The sequence below is a fragment of the Heterodontus francisci genome, chromosome 1 (assembly GCF_036365525.1).
Source record: "Heterodontus francisci isolate sHetFra1 chromosome 1, sHetFra1.hap1, whole genome shotgun sequence".
Classification (NCBI taxonomy): Eukaryota; Metazoa; Chordata; class Chondrichthyes; order Heterodontiformes; family Heterodontidae; genus Heterodontus; species Heterodontus francisci.
The window spans coordinates 177596300-177614456 of record NC_090371.1 but is presented as its reverse complement, the minus strand read 5'-3'; the positions used below and the strand labels follow the sequence as shown (position 1 = coordinate 177614456).

Here is an 18157-nt window from a genome sequence, read left to right as displayed (position 1 = left end):
CCCCACCTGTCCCTATATTTCCCTACCACCTACCTATACTAGGGGCAATTTATAATGGCCAATCTACCTGTCAACCTGCAAGTCTTTTGGCATGTGGGAGAAAACCTCTCAAGACCAATTTCGAGAGCTTTCAATGCAAGTAGGGAGCTTTTCTCAGTGGCCATACATCAGGAAATTATCGGTACGCTGCTCACAATTTCCCAGAACAGGTGGTCCATGTTTGAGGCTCACTGCCAGTACCATGAACTTAGAAAATGAACTTCTAAGGGGTGATTCTGTAATCTGGTGCTTTCAGCATCGAGTGGTGGTCACAGGAAGTGCATATTGGGGAAATTGTGGGAAATCAAAGCTGCACGCTTAATTTTAACGGACAGCAAATCATGGGCTTTTTAGGTGCGCTTCCTGTGGATGCCTTGTCCCACTGATATTACTGGATTGTGGAATCAGCCCTCTAAAGTAAATATGACATGGTCAGATTTTATTGGAGTGGGGCATCTTGCAGTGTGCGCCCTTATTTAGACTTGCTCATACATGTTTAGGTTTTAAGCATTTCTGACCACAAAGTTGCTGGAAGTGCAAGCTGATAATGGTGCAGCAAGGGCAGCGGGACGTTGGGACCTTGATGAGCGATTGAACAAACAGTGTATCTATCACCTGAACCAATGAGGTTGAGGGATTGAGAAATAAACAGAGGAAAGACTGAGATGGAGGGTTAATTAGAGAGAGTAAATTCGATTTCAAATCAGGTACAGAAGAGAAATAGAGAAGGGAAGAAAGATTAGCTTGAGAGTAAAAGAGGCAAAGGAAAAGTCTTTTTAAAAAAAATAAAATTTGACTTTTTTAAAATTTCCTAAAATAAAATCAAGCATAATGGAATGAGACTCCACACTTAATGTTTGCTTTCTGAGCGAGGGAGTTTGATTGGTAGTCAGTAATAATTATCACAAAAGCAAAATACTACAGATGCTGGAAATCTGAAATAAAAACAGAATATGTAAAATATGCAACAGGCCAGACAACATTTATGGAGAGAGAAAAAGAATTAACAAAGGGAGTGGTAATGGGACAAGTAAAGAAACAAAAGATGGGCTGGATTTTAAGGAGCCCTCGACGTCGGGATGCATGGCGGTGGTGGGGGGCCCTCAAAATGGCCCCGGATGAGGCCTGCCACACACCGCACTGGCAGGGCCCAGCCCGATATTACTGGAGGTGGCGAGGTTTTATGGCGGTCCCCCCGCCACTCGGCGACAGAACTGCAGTTAAATATTTAAATAAATTAAAATAAGTGAATTAATTAATCTCACGTTGCCTCCTGATGTCCCACCACGATCTTCAGCCCGGCGGCTGGCACTGCCGTGCCTTCAGATCCCTGTCCAGGGGAACAATGCGCCACACTTGTGGGGAGGGTGGTGGGGGAGATAAGTTTCTCAGTGTGAGGGGGGGAGCAGGCTCAAATTAGTTTCATGGGTGTAGTGGATGGTGGGAAGGGTTGAAGTTGAAGGTTTGTGCAGTTTGTGGAGTGGAAGGTCAGATGGTAAAGCTAAGTTGTTTTGGGGGGGGAAAGGGAAAATAATAAATTTAGTTGTTATGGGGGTGGGAGAGGGGCAAAAGAGATATATTTATTTATTTTAATTCCTTTTCCCTTTAAATATTTAAATTTCCCAGTAGGGCTGACAGCCCTTTAAAAATGGCATCAGCGCCTGCACACAGGCAGCTGACGCTATTGTCGGGGATGGACAGCCCACTCCCTCCACGTGATTTTTTTGGGGGGGGGGTGTTGGTGGCAGCCCACCCTGTTTATTTAAATGAGCCATCACACTTGGAATTGTGGCGGCTCTTAGATGTGCGGCCCGGATGGGCAAGCCGCCATTTTTTCCAGCGGTGAGCTTTTAAAATTCAGGTCGTTGTGTCTAGAAGAGGTGAAAATGGCAGAATGATGAATAGCTGCTGTCCAAAAGAAAAAAAACAGAGCAACACAAAGTAAGACTGAAACATGCAAAGAAAAGGAAACAAAATGAGGGTAGAGATTATGGTCTGAAATTGTTGTACTCACTGTTGTGTTCGGGAGGCTGTGAAGTCGTCTTTGAGCTGGTGTTGAAATTCATTGGAACACTGCAGTAGCCTGAGGATAAAGAGGTTGGCTTGAGAGCAAGGTGGAGAACTAAAATGACAGGCAACAGGAAGCTCTGGGTTATGTTTGCAGACTGAATGGCGGTGTTCCACAAAGCAATCTCTCAATCTGCATTTGGTCTCCCCAGTATAGAGGAGACAGCATTGTGCGCGGTGCATACAGTTGTCACACTCAGGAGAAGTGCAACGATGAACATACAGAACCCACACTGAAGAGTTATAAAAATTGACTATGTCCACTTTTTTTAAAAAGGAAATGTGCCCCAAAATGACCTCCGGAGATCAGATGATCTGGCCCTGTATATTCAAACTGTCTTACTGTCTGTTAAGGAAAAAGGATGCAGTCCAAGCTTAGAGGAATCAAATAATTGAATGGGTTCTCCTGAAACAAAGAAGGTGTGAAGTAGCCATATCCTGGTCTATTGTTTGGTCACCACAGGAAGGGGGCCCTGCAGAACCTAACAGAGGAAACGTGAGAAATGCTTTACCTTTAAAAAGTAGCTCCCTGGAGAGAGAGGGATGAGATCAGAATGACATCACAAAAGCCTGTCTAGTGAGAGCTGTGAGAGATCAAACAAAAACCAAAGAAGGAGCCCTGCTGTGAATTGTACACTTCAAATTGGTGCAGGAAAGAACTGAAAGTGACCACCGCCTCTGGACTGAAGCCCCAACCACCAGAAAACCTACAAACAACTCAGGCCTGCAACTTTAAAAAGAGAAACTGTCCTCCGAGAAGATTCATCAGGTTTACTGTGTAACCCGAACACTTACCTCACTAAACCACTTACCCTTTTCCTTTCTATCTATCTGTTCTTGTGTGTGTGCGCGAGTGAATGCATGCGTGGGTCTGGTTGCGACCATTTCGGGAATGAATATTGTTTAATAAATAGTTCATGTTCTGTTTTAAACCTGAAGAAAGCCTGTCACTGTCTGTTTATTGGACAAATAAAACATGAAGGGTTAAAACTCTCGTAACAAAAGCACTTGCTGTGGTCAGTTGGGCGGTGAACTGTGGGAACCACCCACATGCCTTACCACCTAACCGTAATACAGTACACTAAATTGAAAGTGTACATTAATCGCTGATTCACCCGGGAGGTGTATTTGAGGCCTTGGATGGTGAGGAGAGAGGAGGTAAAAGGGCAGGCGTTGTGCTACACCAATGTGTTTTGTTGAATGATAATTTTCTTTAATCCACTGACTGGAGATCTGAATTTATATATTTTTAAAATATAATTTTACAAGATGTTTAAAACAGGATGACTGCTAGCAGCTTCAGATGATTACCTAGTTTGCTACACTGTATCCTACATTGCAAAGGACTGTGAGGAGGGAGACAGAATGTCTGTGCATTTCCCAACAAGAACCAAGACCCCGAAAGATTAAAGGAACTACCTGTTATCTCAGCAAGCAGAGAAATACTGCTAACTGCTATGTTTTGAATCACTGAGTGACTGTCATATGACAAGCCCCTCCCCATCTGTGGTTTTAAGCTGGTGTTTTCTCTGCAGCAGAGGAGAAGCTTTTGGATTCTAACATGAGCTGACCCTAAGTGGGGGTCTCTCTCTCTTTTTCTCTCTCTCTACATTCCAGCTTGAAAGCTTTCAAAACCTGCCTGTTGACTGACCACCTTTGCATACTCTGGCTATAATCAGACACCCTGTTGGAGGAAATTATCTTCATCACTATCTCCAAGCGATTCACCAAACCAGTCATCTACCTCTTCAAACTAAAAGCCCCAGGACCACTGAATTCAGCCAGAAGCCAGCTGAATCACCAAACTCCACAGACTGTATACCTTTTTTATGGACTCGAACTCAACCAATTTACCTTTCCCCCCACTCTGTAACCTATTTGGTGTGTGTGTGTAAACCTTTAGTGTGTGGGTGTGTGAGTGAATGTTGGCGCTTAGTTTATTATTTTATTAATTTGGTTTAGGTACAATAAAGTTAACCTCTTTCTTTGTAACTCAAGAAAACCTGTCCGACTGGTTCTGGTTATGATCATAGCAAGTAAGTAATCAAACACCTACTGAATTGGCCAGTACATTCACTTTAAGAAAGAATTAAACCTGTTGTGGTCTAAAAAGGAGAGGAAAAAGATGGAAGCCCTTCAACCCCTCCTCACTTGACCGTAACATGTTGCATCTCCTATGCTTGCATGGAAAGATGCCGTGGGAAGGGGACGGGGTGTTGGGGGTGATTGAAGAGTGGACCAGGGCGTTGCAGAGGGAATGGTCCCTTTGGAATGCTGAAAGGAGAGGGGAGGGGAAAATGTGTTTGGTGGTGGCAGAAATGGCAGAGGATGATCTGTTGAGTATGGGGGCTGGTGGGTGGAAGATGAGGCCAAATGGAATCCTATCGTAGTTCTGGGTAGGTGAAGAAGGGGTGAGAGCAGAAGTGCGGGAAATGGGACAGACACAGTCGAGGGCCAAGTAACAATTATCACATTGTAAAAAGGCTATGTATACTTAATTACAAGACTTAACTTTCTGTGGTGAGTTTAATTGGTAATTAATGTGCAAATACAGCAATTTCATGAAAATCACAGGGAGGTGAAGCACAAGACCCCATTTTTGTGAAGCTAGCACCAAATTGGTGCAAATCAGCCAGCAACTTGTGGCGATTTACTATTCACAGGGTATCTTTTCCTTGCGAAAAGTTGTTGACCGATTTGCTCTTTAATAATGGAGTACATCATTCAGACAATGTTATTTTTATCAGCGAAATCTGACCTGACATCTTTGTTCCTTCAGTTTCTATGATGGCGATACTCCAAGTTATGACTGTAATTGAAATGCACTCATCCACCCTTTTATGAAAAGCAAATGTTCAAGAATCGACCCCTGTTTTTGATTTCAAATTAAGGAAGCACAAAACTCAAGGTTGACACTTCAGTGCAGTACTGAGGGAGTGCTGCATTGTCGGAGGTGCCGACGTTCGGATGAGAAGTTAAACTGAGGCCCTGTCTGCCCTCTTAGGTGGATGTTGTTACGTCCGAGATGGGAGGAGTGCGCTGTCTTTTTCTAGTTCCACTTCTCCGTGGGTCACAACATATATTTAATTTTTTACCCAGGTACTGATACGGCCAATTATATATTCTATTTTTATTTTAGAATAAAATGCACCAACCAGATTTCATTAATAAACAACAAAATTATCAATTTATTATAAAACAAGACTTATTAAGTAAAGATGCAAAGCATTAACACACAGATTGAAATATGAAAGTTCCCTTCTCACTTAGCCCAACACACACACACACACATACAGACACACCGGTTAAAGAAAAAATAAAGATGTTTTCTCGGCAGAGATCTATTTACAAAAAAAGACAATAAGTACTTTGCCCAAATACTTGTTAATTATTGAAGGAAAAGGAGAGGATATGGAATGATATCAGTTGTTCCTTTATTCTGGCGTCCCAAATATGCATAGATGGCTGTCACTGAGATCTTTTGGAGCAGTTCTCTTCAGGCGACGTCAAGGATTACTCTGGCAGGCTTTCCAGGAGAACTGTGGCATGAGGGGTTTCAGTTATCACACTGGATTCTCAGACTTTCTCAGAGAGGTGGAGAAAGGATGAACTGGTGTCCTCTCTGCGCAGGCTGACACCCAACTGACTCAAAATAATATCCAAAACGAAACGAGCTCTTGACCACCATAAATCTTGACATGTCACTTCTCTGTAAACAACTCTCCCTCATTGTTTATTTAGCGTAAGGCATGTGATATCTAGTAAGGGTTTGTTTTTAAACAAAGTTCCCCAGGTCCTTCCAGTGACCTTTTTTTTTAAAAAAAAACAAAGTTCAGCATCTATGGAATCTCTTCAGTCCCAAATGAATCCATCTTCACAATCTTCAAACCCGAGTCCTCAAAAAATATTAAAAAGTGGCGGTACTTTCATAACACCTCCATACATGGAGGAATGAAATGCTATTCTTCAACAAAGTAATTCATGACAACGCTACTTCATCGGAGAACGTCATCAGGATGCGCCGCGTTCCGCACATGCGCAGACGGTTTCATGCCCGTTGCGCATGCGCAGCGGTCCGACTCTCCAGGACTGATTTGCGCATGCGCAAAGGACGCGGTACGCGCATGCGCACACATTCTATTCATCTCTGCGCATGCGCTGCGGTCCAACCTGCCGGTCAGGTTGTGCGCATGCGCAGATGACGTCATCGCGTTATTTCGTCAAGCTCCCGACGCGCCAGTTTGGCCTCTGCGCATGCGTCAAAGCTTCGGCGCGGCTTTTTGAAAGTGGAAGGAGCGGAGGTTTCGTCGGGCACCTTATCTGAATTATTTATTCGTTTTGGAGACTTGCTTCATTTTTATTTGACACAGGAGATTGTTCCAAGGTAAGTTGCTCTGCCTTTGTAAGTTGCTCTGAAAACATTTCCATTGTCTGGGCCACCGCATGTTCTCCAGTCCCTGTTGTGAGTTGCTCTGAAAACATTTCCATTGTCTGGGCCACCGCAGGTAGCAGGATGAAGGCACAGTGACTGTGATTTCTGGCGCCAAACAGTACACACTGCAGATACATGATGGCCAGGCTACCTGCAGCTGCATCTTCTCCATTCAGATTTTGTTGCCCTGCAAACGTGCTGTTGTTGTGCAGAGGCATCTGGGTCTGCCTTTGGACAGGCTCGCCCCCAATTGTCGCTGGCGTGCATCTCAGACACCAACGACGACAGGCATGGCTGCTGCCATTGTGATTACAGAGGAACAGCCAAGGCCCCTCAGCCACAATGAAAAATACCGCTTGCTTTCAGATCAATTGTACCAGCTGCAACAGGCCGTTCTGCAGAGTGGAACGGCAGCATTCATGAGGAGACTGGACTGGCTGCGGCAACAGACTCTCCGCTGGCAGCAAGGACTGGCTGATGAGATGGAGCCATTTACTATGCCCAACAATTGCCCGGAAGCACCTTCGGATGGAGGTGGCCGCGCGCTGGACATCAGTCACGTGTCACAAACCCTGGATCCTGAGCGTCTCACCCCCTGGCCTAATGATCTGATGGACCATACATGTGCCTACCTGTCCAAATCTCCACTTCCCCTACCTGCGGTACCCTCTCCTTGCTGCTCAGTTACACAGTCACCTGCTCCTACACCCATCAGGGCAGTGCACATGGGCACACAGTTACCTGCTCCTACACCCATCAGGGCAGTGCTCATGGACACACAGCCACCTGTTACCCCATCCGACGTTGAAACAACCATGCAGAGCCTTGTGACACTCCGCAATTGCCAGTTGCTGCCTGTCAAGCAGAGAGGGCGTCCAAAGGGGTCAAGCACTTGGGGAACATTCAGCAAGAAGAGACTGAGCACTAAAAGAAACAAGCATGCCGTGTCCAGTGGTAGCAGAAATGTGAATGCTCTTGCTGTGAACACAACTGGTGATAGTCGTAGGCAGGATTAAATGGGAATGGATGGAAAGACGCACGAGTAACATAACCACTGGCAGGGAACTGCTGGGCTAAATGGCCAGCTTTATGTTCATAGCCCAAAAGAAATGTGCTTCTTTTCCAGCACCCTCACATCATTCATGTTTTCCCTGAGAGCAGCATTGAACCATCACGAGATAGGGGCAGTAACATCATCCTGCCTCCGACAGCTGAGGTGGGTACTAATTGATTCATTGGCGGTGTTATCAGTACATGCCTTTACCGCAGAACACAAAGCATGCTCAACAGTAATTTCATTGGAGGGAGGGAAGCTCTGACACTGATGTTCTTTCCTTATTTTCTTTCATGTAAAACGTGCCCTTGAGAAAACAATCCTTGACATTTAAGGACGGCATTCAAGCAAAGGAGGCAGTGCGGGAGAGGACGCAAGGATGTGCTGATTCCTGCATCTGAGGTGGGTAATAAGTGCTTCATTGGCGACGTTATCAATTGGTGCCTTCACTGCAGAACTTAAAAAGGTGTGCACAACAGTAATTTCAGTGGATGGAGGGAGGCAAGCTCTGACTCTGATTTGCTTTATTTCTTTTCATGTAAAACATGCCGTCGAGAAAACAATCCTTGAGACTTAAGGTCAGCATTCAAGCAACGAAGGCAACTAGATCATGCTGCGGAGCTCATCACGATGTGGAAAGGAACATTGCATTTATGGATGAATTGGGAATGCACATTGGGATGCACTTGGGGAACATTCACCAAGAATAGACTGAGCTCAGACTCTTGTGACTTTGCCTTCTTCACATGGACAATACAGTAGTGGAATAGAGAGCCAAGCTTTTATTCACCACAAGGCTCTCCAGGAACAATCTCTTCAGCTGTGCATAGCAGAGAATCGGCCTGTCTAACGGGAATGCTGGACACAACACTCATGTATCCATGCACAGCAGTTCCTCGGATACTTAATGAACTTAATAAAACTTTTCAATAATTAAACCCAGAATTGTTGAGGTTTTGTTTTGCATGCTATTTCCCCGACTTTGCAACTGCACTTCAGATATTCAACTATGGTGGGGGGGCAGAGGGAGGGGTGTTTGAAGAGGGAGAGTGCGGGGAGGGGTGGGGAGAGGGAGCATGCAAAATGCAGGGACCAAACAGTTGCAATGCCTGAAGTACTGAGGAGAAGTAGAGAAAGCAACTGGGTAGGGGAGAAAGCAACTGGATTGGGCATCCGCAGCTGGAGGGAACGGCTGAATGGAGAGGGCCGGAAGCGAGAGGCCGTAGAGAGCCGTGGGGAGCGAGCGTGCGAAGACCTTGGTGTCACCGGGTCCAGGGACTGGCCAGTAAGTCTTTTGCTGCACTCCTCTTCCGTTCCGCTGCTCCCCCCCCACTCTCTCCCCTTCCTCCCTCTCCCCCCAGCTCTCCCCCTCCCTTACCCCTCCCTCTCCCTCATTCTCCCCCCCTCCCTCTTTCTCCCCCCTCCCTCTTTTTCCCCCTCCCTCCCCCTCTCCCTCTTTCTCCCCCTCTCCCTCTTTCTCCCCCTCTCCCCTCCCTCTTTCTCCCCCTCCCCCCTCCCTCTTTCTCCCCCTCCCCCTCCCCCCTCCCTCTTTCTCCCCCTTCCCCCTCCCTCTTTCTCCCCCTTCCCCCCCCCCCCCTCCCCGGCACCGCTGGTCTCCCAGCGCTGCTCTCCCCGGCCCCCGCGCTGATCTCCCCGGCCCCCGCGCTGATCTCCACGGCCCCCGCGCTGCCTTTCCCGGCCCCCGCGCTGCCTTTCCCGGCCCCCGCGCTGATCTCCCCGGCCCCCGCGCTGATCTGCCCGGTCCCCGCGCTGATCTGCCCGGTCCCCGCGCTGATCTCCCCGGCCCCCGCGCTGATCTCCCCGGCCCGCTCCACTCTCTCACTCCGGCCATTGTATTCTGCCACGTGTTTGTTAGGTTTCATCTCTGTGATTTTTTGAATAGCGCCATCTTTAGTCCTGGCAGCTGCAACAGTCGCAGGCTGTGACGTTTTCGTGGCACATGCTGTATCTGCGCATGTGCCAAAACAGCGCCACCTACCGATCGCGTTGTCAACAATTGCGGTCATTCTTCAATGCGTTTCATTACAAAGAGTGGCAAAAAACAAGATGAAAAAAAATTAAAACACATTTACACACTCATTCTCATTCACTCTTTACCCGTACCTAATACAGTTCTGCTTTGAACCATCAATGTACTCAGATAACTCAAAGCAAAGTTAAATTCTAGACAAAGCATCAGTAATTGCATTATTTTTCCCTGTAATGTGGATAATCTTTAAGTGATAGGGCTTCAATAGTAAACTCCATCGAAATAGTCTGACATTCTGGTTTTTGAATTTTTCCACAAAGGCTAGGGGTTATGATCAGTATATACCAGAGTCTCTCTGTAGTCGTGGCGGACATATACTTCAAACTGCTTAAGAGCTAGTAATAAGCCCAGGGTTTCCTTTTCTACTGTTGAGTATCTCTTTTGGTGTCGATTTAGCTTTTTGGAAAAATATTCCACTGGTCTTTCTATGCCTGATTCGTCTTCTTGTAACAGGACCGCACCGTGTCCCCCCCCTCCCCCCCCCCCCCCCCCCAGGTCACTAGCATCAATTGCTACCTTGAAGGGCTTGGTGAAATTTAGGCAGCCAACACCAGTTCATGGATCAAAATGGCTTTCAGCCTCTTAAAAGCTGCTTGGCACTCTCCTGACCATATTATCTTGGCTTTCTTTTTTTTGTAGCTAATCCATCAGTGGGGCAGCTATCGTGCTAAAATTTGGTACAAACTTGCGGTAGAAACCACACATCCCCAAAAACCTCATTTAGTCTTAGGGACAGGGAATTCCATCAATGCTGTATTTTTGCTGTTCTTGGCAACACCAGTCCTTGCCTTACTATATGCCCTAGGTAGGTTACCCGCGTTTTTGCAAAGTCATTCTTGGCAGGGTTTACCACCAAATCAGCCAACTGTAATTTTCTAAATAGAGCTTCTAGTTATTTCAAGTGGTCCTTCCAAGTGTCACTGTATACCAGCATATCATCAAGGTAAACCACACGGTTAGGAACACTGGCCACCACTTGGTTCATTAGTCTCTGAAAAGTTGCTGGGGCATTTTTTAGCCCGAATGGCATCACTCGGCATTAGAAGAGACCATCTGGTGTGACAAAGGCCAATATTTCTTTAGCTTGGGGTGTTAAAAAAACATGCCAGCATTCCTTTAACAAATTTATTTTTTTGAGAAACGTGGCACTGCGAACTCTGTCAATACAGTCTTCCAAGTGAGGAATTGGGTAGGAATCAGCCTTTGTTACTGCATTAACCTTTCTGTAGTCAATGCAAAATCTAGTTGAACCATCAGGCTTCGGCATTAACACGACTGGGGATCGCCAGCTGCTTTGACTGGGTTCAATTAGGCGATTTTCCAACATGTATTAGATTTCTGCTTTCACCTGGGCCTGTTTCTCTGGACCTTAGCGATAAAGATGCTGTTTTATAGGAAAGGATTCTTCTACATCCACATCATGTATAACTAAAGTTGTACATCCTGGTTTGTCCCTAAAGACTCTTTTAAATTCTGTGAGTAGCCTTGTTAGGTCTTCTCATTGTTCTGCATCTAAATATAAAATTGTCGTGTCTAATCTCCCTAACAATTCAGTATTAGCTAACCGGGTAGCAGGAGGTTCAATTTGAGAATTGTCTAGGCCTCCTTCTGCTTCATCTTCACTATCCCATTCATCCTTCACTGTCCCTACTACCTGACATACCTGTGCTTGCTTATACTCCTCCTGGCTGTGATATTGTTTCAACATATTGATATGACACAGCAGATTCTTTTTTTGGCGATCTGGGATGTCAATCAAATAATTTACTTTACCAGTCCTTTTGACTGCTCTATATGGTCAACTGAACCGTGTTTTTAGCGGTTCACCCTGTAAAGGCAGTAATGCTAACATCTCATCTGCTGGTTGAAATGTTCGGATCTTGACATGCTTGTCTGCCCAGTTCTTCATGGTTGTTTGGGAAGCTTTTAGGTGTGCCTGAGCCACTTTGCAGACTCTTGTGAACCGCCCCCGGAACATGGATACATAATCTAACACAGAAGATTCATCCCTCTGTTCTAAAAACTTTTCTTTGATGAGTTTTAGAGGACCTCTTACCTCATGTCCGTAAACCAATTCGAAAAGACTAAAACCGGTGGACTCATTAGGTGAATCCCTAGTTCCAAACAAAAGAGCTTCCAGCCCTTTGTCCCAATCGTGGTGATATTCACGACACTATGCCCTAATCATCGCTTTGAGAGTCTGATAGTTCCGTTGTAAAGCCCCTTGTGTCTGTGGGTGGTATGCTGAGGACGTTAACTGTATTATACCTAGATTACTCATAACTTCCTTAAAAATTTTAGACATAAAATTGGAACCTTGATCCGACTGAATCTCAATCGGTAATCCATATTGAGTGAAAAACTGGGTTAACTGCTGTACCACTACCCTAGCAGAAATTGTTCTCAAGGGAAATGTCTCTGGGAACCGAGTAGCCATATCCATAATAGCGAGTATATATTGATGTCCCACTTTTGTTTTCGGTAAAGGTCCCGCACAGTCTACCAATACTCTGCTAAATGGTTCCCCAAAGACTGGTATGGAAATTAGAGGTGCCAGTTTGATGGCAGGTTGTGGTTTTCAAACAATCTGACATGTATGGCATGTTTTACAAAACTGCAACACCTCCTGGTAAAGACTTGGTCAGTAAAAATGTCAACTTGTACATGATTGGGTCTTCCAGGTCTCCACGTGTCCTGCCATTGGAATTTCATGGGCTATCCTTAATATTTCCTGGCGATACTTGGGCAGTACCACTATCTGGTGAACTACTGTCTATTCTTCATCTGCAGGTTCTGTGAGGAGGTCTCCACTTACTCATCAGAATCCCATTTTTAATATAATAGCCTTTCGGAACTCCCTTTGCTTGAGCTTCAGTTAGAGCAGATTGTGCCACTGAACTTAGCTCTGGATTGGCTTGCTGATCCTTGATCAGAGAAGACTTACAGAACATTTCCTTTGGATTATCCAAATCCACAAAGAAAGTTTCAGATGTTCGCCTATCTGTCTGTGGAACCAATTTGAGCTCCGAAAACGGAACTTGTTTAGCCATTGCTCGGGTCACTACACATGAAGGAAAGAAGGGAACATTCCTGGAACCTTTTCTGCTCTGTCTCTTTAACTTCACTTGGTCTTTCCCTGACTACTGGAGAAGCTATTACCTTCGTTCTGGCCAAATCATTCCCCAGGAGTAGGTCAACTTCATCTCCAGGAAAACTATGGACATCTCCTACGGTTACCGTTCCATACATTAGGTCACATGCCAGGTGCACCCAATACAAGGGTACGGGTATATACTTCCCACCGATAGTATTAACTAAAACCTTGGCATTCAGTGCGCTCTCTGATGGAAAGTTATGCCTTTCCCGAGCAAAAGAGTGGCTTATGTATGCCTAAGTATAACTATAGGTTTTCCTGTCACTTGAAGGATAAGGAGTTACTTTTCCTTTTGATAAGAATTCCCTATAACTCTCAGGTATCTTGTTCACATCCCCCGCACTCATAACGGTGTTTGTACTTGACCTTACAACTGCAGTCAGAGCTACAGGCTGATTCATTGTACTCTCATTCAGGGCCCCTTTCTCTGCATTGGTCTTGTGTACCCCAATAAGTTCCATGGGTTTACCCCGCAACTTCCGGCATTCTGCATGAAAGTGTCCCACCTTGTGGCAATGGAAACACTTCGGCTTTCGGATCTCACTTCAACTCTCAGCATTTTCCTTTCTGCCCTGAGGAGGAGATCCCGGGGCATTCCCAGCTGTCCCTTCTTGTCCCTGGCTACTTGCTTTCCTTTCACCCTCCTACCTTCTATCCTTCTTGGGCTTGTGGGGGTGACGGACAAAGGGTTTGGGCTTGTAAACAAGCTCATAATCATCTGTGATCTCAGCTGTCTGTCTGGCTGTTGAAACCTTCTGGTTCTTTACATGGGTACTTTCTAACAGAGGGAGTGAATTTTTAAATTCTTCATGAAGCATTATTCCCCTTAGGACCTCATACATGATCTGTACCTTTCGTGCTTGCATCCAATGATCAAAATTAATTTGCTTTACTCTCTCAAATTCTAAATAAGTCTGCCCAGCTGTTTCCAGAGGTTCCAAAATTTCTGCCTGTAAGCTTCAGGGACTAACTCATAAGCAGCGAGAATAACCTTTTTTGCCATCTCATAATCTGCAGAAGCCTCCTCAGAAAGCATGGCATAAACTTCATGAGCTCTGTCCATCAACCTGCTTTGCATAAGCTGTCCAGCTTTCCTTCGGCCCGTTCATCTTTCTAGCTATCTTTTCAAAAGAAATGAAAAATGCCTCTACATCCCTTTCCTCAAACCTCTGGAGTTCTTGCACAAATTTAAACAGCTCTCCATTGGGTCCTGGGTTGGAGTCAGATCTTTGCTCACCAGAATTTTCACTGGAGTTCAAGGCTTTTAGTTCCAGCTTTTTAAATTCAAATTCCCTTTCTCGCTCCCTTTCTCTCTCCTGCCTCTCTTCTCTTTCCCTTTGAAATGCCCTGTCCTTTCCCTTTTCTTCTCTTTGAATTGCTTCACTTTCAAGTTTAAGTTACTTCATTGCTAATATTCTGTCCTGTTCAAGCTGCTTCAGCTGCAACTGAATTCTAACTAATTCAACTGAATTATCATCCGGATTGCCTTTTCCTTCTTACAATTTCAAATGCTCTGCTATTACTTTCATTATATCTGCTCTCTTAGCCCCTGGTTTTAACTTTATCTCCAACTTTTCTGCCAATTCTTTTAGCCTAGCCTTGGTTAAGTTTTTAAAATCACTCAGGGATAAGTCCTCCCTGCCCAGAAAGGTCATAGCAACTGACAAAGCCATTCTGGTAGTATAAAATTTACTCAAATGCACAAGAAACCTGATGTTTTCCTTTTCTCCTTTTCAATTATTATAACTCACTTCCAATTGCACATCATCGGCTTTGGGTTATCCCGCACAGAGTCCCCAATTATATGTTGCGACTGAGGCTGGAGGAGTACACTATCTTTTTCTAGTTCCACTTCTCCATGGGTCACAACATATATTTAAATGTTTATCCAGGTACCGATACGGCCAATTATGTACTCTATTTTTATTTCAGAATGAAATCTACCAACCAGGTTTCTTTAATAAACAACAAAATTATCAATTTATTATAAAACAAGACTTATTCAGTAAAGCGGCAAAGCATTAACACACAGATTGAAATATGAAAGTTCCCTTCTAACTTAGCCCAACACACACACACACACACACCAGTTAAAGAAAAAATAAAGATATTTTCTCTGCAGATAAAGGATAAAAAATACTTAGGCCCAATACTTCTTGATGTAAAAGGAGAGGATATGGAATGATACCAGTTGTCCCTTTATTCTGGTGTCCCAGATGCACATAGACAGCTGTCACTGAGATCTTTTGGAGCAGCTCTCTTCAGGCAACATCGAGGATTACTCTGGCAGGCTTTCTAGGAGAACTGTAGCATGAGGGGTTTCAGTTATCACACTGGATTCTCAGACTTTCTCAGAGAGGTGGAGAAAGGATGAACTGGTGTCTTCTCTCTGCGCACACTGACCCCCAACTGACTGAAAACAATATCCAAAATGAAACGAGCTCTTGACCACCATAAATCTTGACATGTCACTTCTCTGTAAACGACTCCCCCTCGTCACCAAGGCTCTTGCTGTTTATTTAGCTTACGCCATGTGATATCCAGTAAGGATTTGTTTTTAAACAAGGTTCCCCAAGTCCTTCCAGTGGCCTTTTAAAAAAAGTCCAGCATCTATGGAATCTCTTCATTCCCAAATGGATCCATCTCCACAATCTTCAAACCCGAGTCCTCAAAAAGATATTAAAAAGTGGCAGTACTTCCATAACAATGTAAAAGATTCCATAAATCGAAGAAGAGCAAAGTTATCCCTGGTGTTCTGGCCAATATTTATCCCTCAATCAACAGCATAAAAAAATTATCTGATCATTATCACATTGCCGTTTGTGGGAACTTATGTGCGCAATTGGTTGCCGTGTTTCTTATTTACAACAATTATGGCACTTAAAAGTACTTCATTGGCTGTAAAGTGCTTTGAGATATCTGGTGGTTGTGAAAAGCACTATATAACTACAGGTTTTTTTCTATTGAAGATTGTGCTGGATTTGATAATATTCAGAACTTAGCTACGGTAAATACGTAAATAATTTGGAGGAGTTTAAAACTGCTGCATGTTAATTTAAAATAAACTCAGCGTACCTTAATTTCATAGTTATTATGGCACAGAAGGAGGCCATTCAGCCCATCGAGTCCATGCTGGCTCTGTATAGAGCAATCCAATCCAATTGGTCTCATTCTCCTGCTCTGTCCCTGTAGCCCTGCAAGTTTATTTCCCTCAAATCATTCATCGTCTCTGCTTCCAGCATCTTCATAGGCAGTGAGTTCCAGGTCGTGACCACTCAATTTGTCTCAATTTAACTGCAAACTTCTGATTTCATTTTTGGATGATGTGGTAGACTCTTCCATTGTACTTTAAATCCTCCAATCACAGAAAACATATTTCGTTCAAGCTAAAGAGATGACACCACAAAACCTGGCAGACACCTGAGCAGTAAAGTGGATTCAAATTGTTTTTAGATGCAGCATTGTTAAATTGTATTGCAATGATAATTGGACCTTTTTTTAACTAAGTAGGTATTCTTACATTGCTTATTAATTGATCAGCAATTAGTACTTTCTCTTGTGGAACATTTAGATGTCTATGTTTAACTACCTAATTGGTGCTTAGAGGCATTGAGAGCAATGGGAAGACTAATACATGGTGCCTCTATATCCAGACAAAAGGCAAATATCTTCCCTCCCACACAAATATTGATTACTTTATTGTCTCCATTCTGTACCCTAGCCTAGTCTGAAGTTTCTTCTTGGAACTCATGGTCCCTACATCCGGTTCCACTGTCTGTAAAGAGATTGATAACTGCATTTCATTTGCAGTCATAACTTCGAGTATTGTGATAGTAGAAACCTAAGGAACAATCACAAAAATGTCAGGACAGATTTTGCTGAACAAGTAACGGTTTCTGAATAATTACGACATTATTAAAATACAAATTGGGCAACAACTTTTAGCGAGGAAGAGATACCCTATAAATTGTGAATTGTGAAAAGTTTCTGGCCGATTTGCACCAATCCACCATAGCTTCACAAAAATAGCATCTTGCACTTAGTCTCCACGTACACCTGACACTTCTCCTTCTCCTGTAACCAGCCAGATGTCATGGTGCTGCTGGCTTCTCGCCTACTAATAGACATTGTGACTCTAAGGGAAAAAGTATTAAAAAGAATGCAACTGTCCTTCGACTAACAAGATCTCTCATTTACCTTGTCCTAGCAGCAGGATTTCTCTACTCACCTCCCCACACTACACCACCTACCCCATCCCCCCCCCCGCCCCCGACTACACAATTAATGCTGCTTTGTACGATTCTAAAGCAGTTATGCCACAGTATCAGTATGGTGTGACCATAGAGAGAAGGAACTTGCATGTATATGTATCAATGGTGAGCTTTTCACTGTTCTTTGCTTCTGGGAAACACACATCCCCAGGCAATGCCAACAGCAGATGGTGCTGCTTCACTGGATGAGAAAAAACTTTGGAGAGTATTTTAAACTGCTGTTGCTGTTTACTGTAAAACAAGCAGTGTTCTTTTGAGAAATAGAACTGTTTTAATGGATTTGATTTTGTTTTGACAAAGAAATATTTAAACTTGGCTCATGTGAGTGGCTTATGTGGGTGTTGTTCACTGATGAGGGATTACCGCAAATTGGGTTCAGCAAGCGTGTGTGCAGAGGCTCTTTAGACCCATTGGGGGCATAGACCTTGTGCATGCACTAATTTAGAAATAGCCTAGAGAAGGTTAGAAGTTACTTGAAAAAGGCACAACTGAAGCCCCAGGCACCCGAGAGATGATGAAGTTTTATGCAAAACTTATTAATTGGATTGCTCACAGCAGATGAGTAATTGTTAAGTTGAAAGATTTTACTAATTATTTCAGATTTTATGTGCTTCTTATTTATAAGTAAAATTTTGTTTTCAGTTTATAAATAGTCAGGTGGTTCAGGAAACATAACATCTGAAAGAATTCCCCAAAATTTGTTTCAGTAGTTTAGATTGGTCAGGTTTGTGGTAATTTTGGAAAATAGTGACATTCGATACTTGGTTTTCTGCTGGTTAATTGTTTGTTGCCAGTACTCTCCTAATTTTTATTGCTTCACATTTAATCAAGTTAATATTTGACTGTTAACTCAAAAGATAATAGGTTCTCTGAGCTAATCTCAAGCTTTGTTCTATAGCATGCAACACTTTGGAGGTGTGATGCCCTGAGGTGTGACAATTTGGAGGCCACGTTTCCAGGTGTGATGCTACAGACATATGCTAGTTTATATGTAGATATATACATAGATAGACTAAACAATTACATAGACAGATATAGCATATATTCACGCATATATTCTAATTTTTGCTTTAGGTAGCCCTGTCATGGA

General features: G+C 43.9%; 1 protein-coding gene across 1 annotated transcript in view; it reads left to right on the top strand.

Annotated features, from left to right (window-relative positions):
* Positions 1 to 18157, top strand: part of cfap299 (cilia and flagella associated protein 299) — a 947170-nt gene that overhangs the window by 17244 nt on the left and 911769 nt on the right. The window lies entirely within an intron of this gene.